Raw genomic sequence first — 7,463 nt, forward strand, 5'->3', positions numbered from 1 at the left:
GCCAGGCGGACCAGAAGTGACAAAGAGGCAGCGAGGGGCCACAAGTCTTGAGAGGCTTGCTGGTGAGAGGGTTAAGCTGCTACTGAAAGGAGCTGCAGGGTGGGGAGGGGCTTTCCTCCTTGAGATGGGCCAGACCTGAGCCTGCTCACAGGCAAGTGGGAAATGGGGCAGGGTGCTGGGGAGGGGGTGGCTGAAGACCCGGGGAAAGAGCAGGGGCCGTGAATACGGTGAGGTCCCATAAGTGGCGTCTGAGACCTTCTTGCCCGTCTACACTAGATCCAACGACTATCTGAACATCCCAGTGCGGTGGCAATGTCTTATTTGTCCCCATTTCAGAGAGGAAGAAACTGAGGTCCGAGTGGCTCAGCGATTGCCCCCCGGTCACCCTGGGTGCCTTCCCCTAACTTCACGAAGGCTCCGTCCAGGCTGGCAGGGCCCGATCTCCAGTCCAGCTCCTCCAGCTCCAACTCCAGTGTGCGTCCCCTGCACTTATCTGCCTTTGGGGTAAATAAACCACAAAGTGATTAAAAAAAAAAAAAAAAAGCGCTATAGTTCCCAAGTGGGAATAATCTAGGTAGAGAGAAAGAGCAAGGGGTGCTGCTCACGTCACGGCTGGCATTTCCAGATTTTCAACAAGTCCCTCCTGTCGTCACCCCGCTCCAGAATATGGTGTCGTGCATCTGCAATGGTATGATCCTGACAACTGTCTACTGTGTGCTTATCATGTGCCATCCACTTTGCTGTTTACACGTGATCTCGTTAAACCTCACAGCAACCACGAGAGATAGGCCCTATTACTCTTCTCTTTTTAAGGTGAGGAAATGGAGGCACAGAGAGGGGAAGGGACCTGCCCAAAGCTACACAGCACATCTCTGGGAGAGATGGGAATCAAAACGGGGTCTGTTCATTGCCGAGGCCCGTGCTCACCTGCCAAACTGCTTTATCGGTGTTAAAATTATGGCAGAAAGTCTTGTCCTGTTTCTTTGTCACGTCTGGCCTGCTGACTGAGGCGGGGGAAGGGTCAGCATCCAATTCTTTCGCTGGACCAGCCTCTTCTCCCTTAGGGGTGAGGTTGTCCCGGTCCTGGGACAGGACTCAGTTTGACCCACAGGAAGACTGCAGCCATCTGGCTCATGGAAACCTATGTCTGCACCCCCCAGGAAGCTTGCTGAGCCCTGAGAGGCTCAGGGAAACAGGGACAGACAGGCCATAGATTTCTCCCAGAAATGGTCTCTTGCGCTTTGCCAGCCCTGGGTAATTAATGTGTTGGGGTCAGGAAAACGGCTGGTCATTTCCCATTGAACTGACGGAGGGGAAGGGGGCAGGAGCGAATGTCCGTTTCTGATTGACAGGAGAAGGAGTGTCTGGTGGCCCTTCCTTGCCCCGGGTGCCAGAGGGGACCGTCAGTGTTCTGCTCGGTGTGGGTGACACAGAGGATTAGAGAGGTGGATGAGACTTGGCTGGGCCATCTACTACTTGGAATAAACCTGCAGAGCCTCTGGTGTGAAAAGATAACAGCCTGGTTAAGGGGTGCTTCAGCCCCGGGGGGCGCTCAGAAAACGAAGGTGTTTGCCTTCAATTGTCTGGGGGGTTGATGAGAAAGAAGCCCAGCAGGATGGATTTATAGATGAAGACCTGACTTCTCTCCTTCCCTCCTTGGTCCCACATTGGGCTTCCCCGAGCCTCAATTTCCTGCCCATACTACTCAATCGCACGCCAGTCCACAGAAATAACCGTTGCTCAAATTGTGGTGATGTCTTCCCACTTCTTTCTCGGGGCGTCTGCGGATGTAGCATCGTGATTCCAGTGTGGGGCTCTGCTGGGGTTGAGTCAGCCAGTCTCCTATAGAAGGACACAGGTTGTTTCCAATTTCTGACTATTGTAAACGATGCTGCGATGGACATCTTTGTGCCAAAAGCGTTTTTTAGCACCTACCATCTTTCCTTAGGCCAGATTCGCAGAAACGGCAGCCTGCCTCCAAGGTGGCCCCAAGGGATCCACACCTTCTAATATTCCTGCCCTTAGGCACTCGCCTTCCACACTGATCAGGGCTGGCCGGAGTGGACAATAAAATATGGCAGAAGTGGGGCCAGCCCAGTGGCCGAGTGGTTAAGTTCCTGTGCTCCGCTTCAGCGGCCCAGGGTTTTGCTGGTTCGGATCCCGGGTGTGGATATGGCACCGCTCATCAAGCCATGCTGAGGTGGCGTCCCACATGTCACAACTGGAAGGACGCACAACTAAAAATACACAACTATGGTACCGGGGGGCTTTGGGGAGCAAAAGAAAAAATAAAATCTTAAGGGGCCGGCCCCGTGGCCGAGTGGTTAACTTTGCACGCTCCACTGCAGGCGGCCCAGTGTTTTGTCGGTTCCAATCCTGGGCACGGACATGGCACTGCTCATCAAACCACGCTGAGGTGGCGTTCCACATACCACAACCAGAAGGACCCACAACTAAGAATATACAACTATGTACAGGGGGGCTTTGGGGAGAAAAAAGGAAAAAAATAAAATCTTTAAAAAAATAAATAAATAAAAATAAAATCTTAAAACATATATATATATATATATAAGCAGAAGTGACAGTGTGTGACTTTCAAGGCTAGGTCATAAAAGGCCGTGAGGCTTCTGCCTTGGTCTCTTGAATCTCTCCATCTGGGGAAGCCAGCCGCCATGTCATGAGGACTCAACAGCCTGTGGACACGCTCACCGCAAGGAGCTGAGGCCTCCCGCCAATGGCCACGCCAGCTTGTCGGCCCTGTGGGTAGACCAACTTGGAAGCCCCAGCTTTCCTCTGACTTCAGCCTCAAGAGAAGCCCTGAGCAGAACCGTGTCCCAGCTGGGATGCTCCCAAATTCCTGACCCACAAGAGACGATAAATGATTTTGCTGTTCTAAGCCAATTGGTTTTGGGTGATTTGATTCACAGCCATAGATAACCAAAGACCAGAGCATTCTACAGACTCCTGTTGGAGAATGCCATTTTCTCCTTCCTTTTCATGTCACCAGATTGTCAGCTCTTCCTTTGACATGTAAATGGCCTGATGATCTGAAGTGACCTCCTGTTAAGTGTTTGTCAGCTCTGGGGATGCGGAGTATATTTGGAAAGCCCCTAATGTGACCAACTGCCTTTCCTCTGCTGTTCCCACATGAAGACTGGGTTTTTTTGTTTTTGGGGTTGTTTTTTTGAGGAAGATTAGCCCTGAGCAAACTGCTGCCAATCCTTCCCTTTTTTTTTTGCTGAGGAAGACTGGCCCCGAGCTAACATCCATGCCCATTCTCCTCTACTTTATATGTGGGACGCCTACCACAGCATGGCTTGCCAAGCGGTGCCATGTCCGCACCCGGGATCCAAACCGGCGAACCCCAGGCCGCCAAAGCGGAACGTGCACACTTAACCGCTGGGCCACCAGGCTGGCCCCCAGAGACTGGGTTTTGATTTCTGGTGGTGAGCGCTTCCAGAGAGAGGTCTCCACAGCTTGTTTCCTTGCCCCGCTAAACCATCCCACAGCCCAAGCCGGGCAGCAGAGAAAGGCCAGCCTGTTGTAGGTTAATCGCTCCTTTCTTGCTCCAGATTCTCAAAAGCTTTTTAAGGCGTGTAAGCAGAAACGTCTGGCTCGTGAAGGAATGTTTCATCCGAGCCGCACAACCAGAATAAGGGTTCTGGTGAGGATGCCGACTTCCGTTTCTCTGGCTCACATGCTCAAAAGATCCCCATGTGATGTACAGACCCAGGGAACCCACATGAGCACTTGGAGAAATTCAGAGGATTCCATTCATTTAATCATTACTATGTTCAGTGAATAATTCTTTAGTGTCCCAGACACTGTTGAGAACACTCGAAAGTGTGTAAATCACGGTCTTCGTGCTTGCGGTTGTTCACAGAGGCAGCGAATGGAGTAGAAAGTCCATCGATGTTGGAGGTTATATGTATACTAGATTCAAGTCCCAGTGGTACTAGCTACAAGCTGTGTGACCCTGGACAGGTTTCTGTACCTCTCTGAGCCTCAGTTTCCTCTTCTAAAAGGAGAGCATAATAGCAGAATCTATTTGCAATGTTTCGAGGATAAATGAGATAGGCATATGAACCTAGAGAATGGCATGTGTTTGACCACTGCTGAACTTATTATTGTTAGTAGTAAAAGGTCCCACAGTGCCTCAGATGAGCCCGGATCACAAAATAAGACAGACCCATATTTGAATCCCAGCTGTGTGCCATGGACCATATGCCTTCACCACTCTGAGCCTCAGTTTCTTGATCTGTCGAATGGGTCTCATCAATGTACCTTGCTGGGTTGTCATGCAGATTAAATAAGGCAGTGTAGGCATATGGATGCTCAGCACGCAGGAGACTCATAATCTATGGCAGCTGTTTCTATTAGTGGGGAAGATGATCAGAAAAGCAAATAATTGCAAATGCAGAGTGATAAATGCTATAGCAGAGATCTTCACGTGAGTTTGAGGCCTGAGTGTGGATTTCAGAGGAATTTGGAGCTTAGAGAGCAAGTCCTTGTTTGACTTTGGGTAGGAACCCTGGCTGCAGAGGAAGGACCCTGTGTGGTGGGCACATAGTCTTGGAACTGCCAGGAGCGATGGGGGTGTTATTCAGAGCCTATCAGACCAGGGTCCAAAATTTGGCTCCACCATCACTTAGCCAAGTGAAATTAATCAAGGCAGTCGCCTCTTTGAGCTTCAGTGCCGCCATCTGTAAACTAGTGTAAATGGTGACAGCTAGCACGCACTGACTGCCAGCTGTGGGCCTCCCCTTGTTTTAAGTCCTTTACGTTCATGACTCACTTAATCTTCATAACAGCCCCACGAAGGGGGGTGCTGTTCTTAGATCCCCATTTTACAGATGGGCAAGGCGTGGCCCAGGAAAGTTAGATCTGCGCTCGTAAATGGCCCAGCCAGGATTTATACTCAGGCAGTCCGAGTCCTCAGCCAGCGCTCTGAACTTTTAACTCTGCAGCTTTATATCCACGTAACGGGGTCTGGATGAGGATAAAATCAGGCAAATCAATCTGTAAATCATGCCAACTGCCGAACCCAGAGTCTGCAACATCGGGTGTGCTCTGTGAAGGAGCTGCTGGGTAGTTTTTGCTATTCTTATTCCATTTGTCCCAGGAAAGTGTGTTTTCCTTCATACATATTTTAGAAAGGTTATCCATCCCCCTCTTGCTGGCTCTCAGTTACACAGAGCAGGTGGCCAGGACACAGAGGGGACTGATGAGCATCTGAGGGTCCCCCGGTGGATGGTGAGTAGTTCTCAAGAAGCCTGCATCCTCTAGCCGGCTGTGTGGGTCTCCACCTCATGCTCCAGGCTCCATGTATCTCTACAGAGCTTCTGAGCGGCCCGTTACAGGTCCGCCAGGCTAATGAGGCCAAGGGCACGGCCGAGGTCTCCCAGCGGGCCCCTGAGCTGAGGCAGGAGCCCAGCCCTCACCCCGTCAGCTGTCTTAGCAATAACAGGCCCTGCCTCAGGGGGCTGAGGATGGCAGGAGGGACCTCACTGCAGAGTGTAGGGGCGGGCGTAGGGGAGCGAGATTAAGGGTCGGCTCCATGGCCTCAGGCAAGCCTCTCTGAGCCTCAGTTTCTTTGTCTGCATAGTGGGAGGATAGGGCCGTGTGTTGGTTATCTGGGCTGTGTAACAAACCACCCCACAGCGTCAGTGGCTCAAGACAACATATATTATCTAGCTCATATATTATCATTTGGGGCTGGCTTGGCTGTTGGCTTGCTCTTGCATCCGTGGTCAGCTGAAAGGTTGGCTCATGGCTGGATGCTCTAGAATGTCCTCACTCATATGTCTGGTGGTTGGCGGCTGCTGACTAGGGTAACAGAGTGCGTCTGGGCCACAGGACTGTCATCATCCTACAGACTAGCCTCTTCTTCCCGGGCTTTCTGGCATGGTGGCTGGGATCCAAGTACGGCAAGAGAGCACAAGCTCCACACGCACACAGTCTTTGCACGTGTCGTGTTTGCTGATGTTCCATTGGCCAAGGCTGGTGACACGGTCAAGGCCAGAGTCAGAGTGCAGAGCAGCTCCACCCAGCATGGCTAGATGGAGGTGAATAATTTGTGGCCAAATTTACCATCTACCTCGGTGTCCCTGGCAGAGATATTGGGAAGAACAAATGAAAAACGACAGAGTTCTACGTAGTCATTAAGATAATAGAAATCATTTATTGGCACATAGTAGGGGCTCAGAACGTGTTGAATGAACAATCCTCACTTTCCAGGTAAGGGAACTGTTTGTTGTTCAGAGAGGTTGATAACTTACCTAGGGTCACACAGCTGATTAGTGAAACAGCTGGACTCTGAACCCAGGGCTGTCTGGTTCCAGAGTTCATGTTCATAGCTATCCCTTCTGCTGCTTTCCCAGCACAGTAATTCAGTTCGAACATTCAGAGTGACTGATAGAAGCTTCCATCTGGGTTACAAACCCAGTTTCTTTTATCCCATCATGAAGGCCTGGCCTCATTTGAAAGAAGCCAGCTGACCTTTGCTTGTCATCTGTAGTCGAGCCTGGCACAAAGTAGAAACCGGAGAGCAGTTGTTTGAGTAAAAGATACCGCCTCCCAGTCCATGAGAATTGACGTATGCGCGCGGGCAGGGAGGGAGAGCGGCTTTGCTCCCACATCGCGCAGACTTCCTGCCTGCCACTGACAATTTTGGTGGCAAGAGTGTGTGTTTCAGAGGGTATGTTCTCCCCGCTCAACTTTCCTTTGGGAAAAGCCGTTTTCTCGCCTCTCAGAAAAGGAAGTGACACCTCCTTGGGGAGAGAACAGATGATCTTACACCTGGCTCTTCTGCTGGGAGAGACGACAGCTGATGGGAGCTGTGATCAAAACCTATAAAGGAAAAGGGAATAAATCCCACGCTGTGGGAGAGAGGTGCTCACGTGCCCCCGAGGGCCCAGGCTGGCATGTTGATCTTGGTGAACAGGAATTCTCGATTCTGCAGGAGAGCAGGATGTCCTTGGGTCCCCAGGGCAGCCCGGACGCTGCTGGGGGCTTGTTCGATGGGTTTCTTTACTTTCGTTGATATCTGAACGTTTCCATAATTCAAAAGACAAACAGCAATAACTCAGCAATTTGGACGCAGGAGGTGGGGAGGAGGGGGTGCAGGCCCTGATGTCAGAAACACCATGAGATTCTGGGTTCCGCGAGACATAGCCATAAAACCTCAAATTCCTTCCCCTCCCGAAGCCTGTTCCCTCTTCTGTAAAAGAGTCTCGATAATAGGCCCTATCTCCTAGGATGGCTGTGACGATTAAATGGGAGCTTTCCTATAAAGCCTCTGGCCCAGCAAGACTTAATGAGGCTCCATATGTCTGAGCCAGGGTTTCTCAATCTAGCTTCTACAGACATCTGGGGCTTAATCCTTTGTCGTGGGGCAGGATGGAGGCTCTCCTGCGCATTGTAGGATGTTTAGCAGCATCCCTGGCCTCCACCCACTGGATGCC

This window comes from Equus przewalskii, chromosome 7, assembly GCF_037783145.1.
Source record: "Equus przewalskii isolate Varuska chromosome 7, EquPr2, whole genome shotgun sequence".
NCBI classification, from domain to species: Eukaryota; Metazoa; Chordata; class Mammalia; order Perissodactyla; family Equidae; genus Equus; species Equus przewalskii.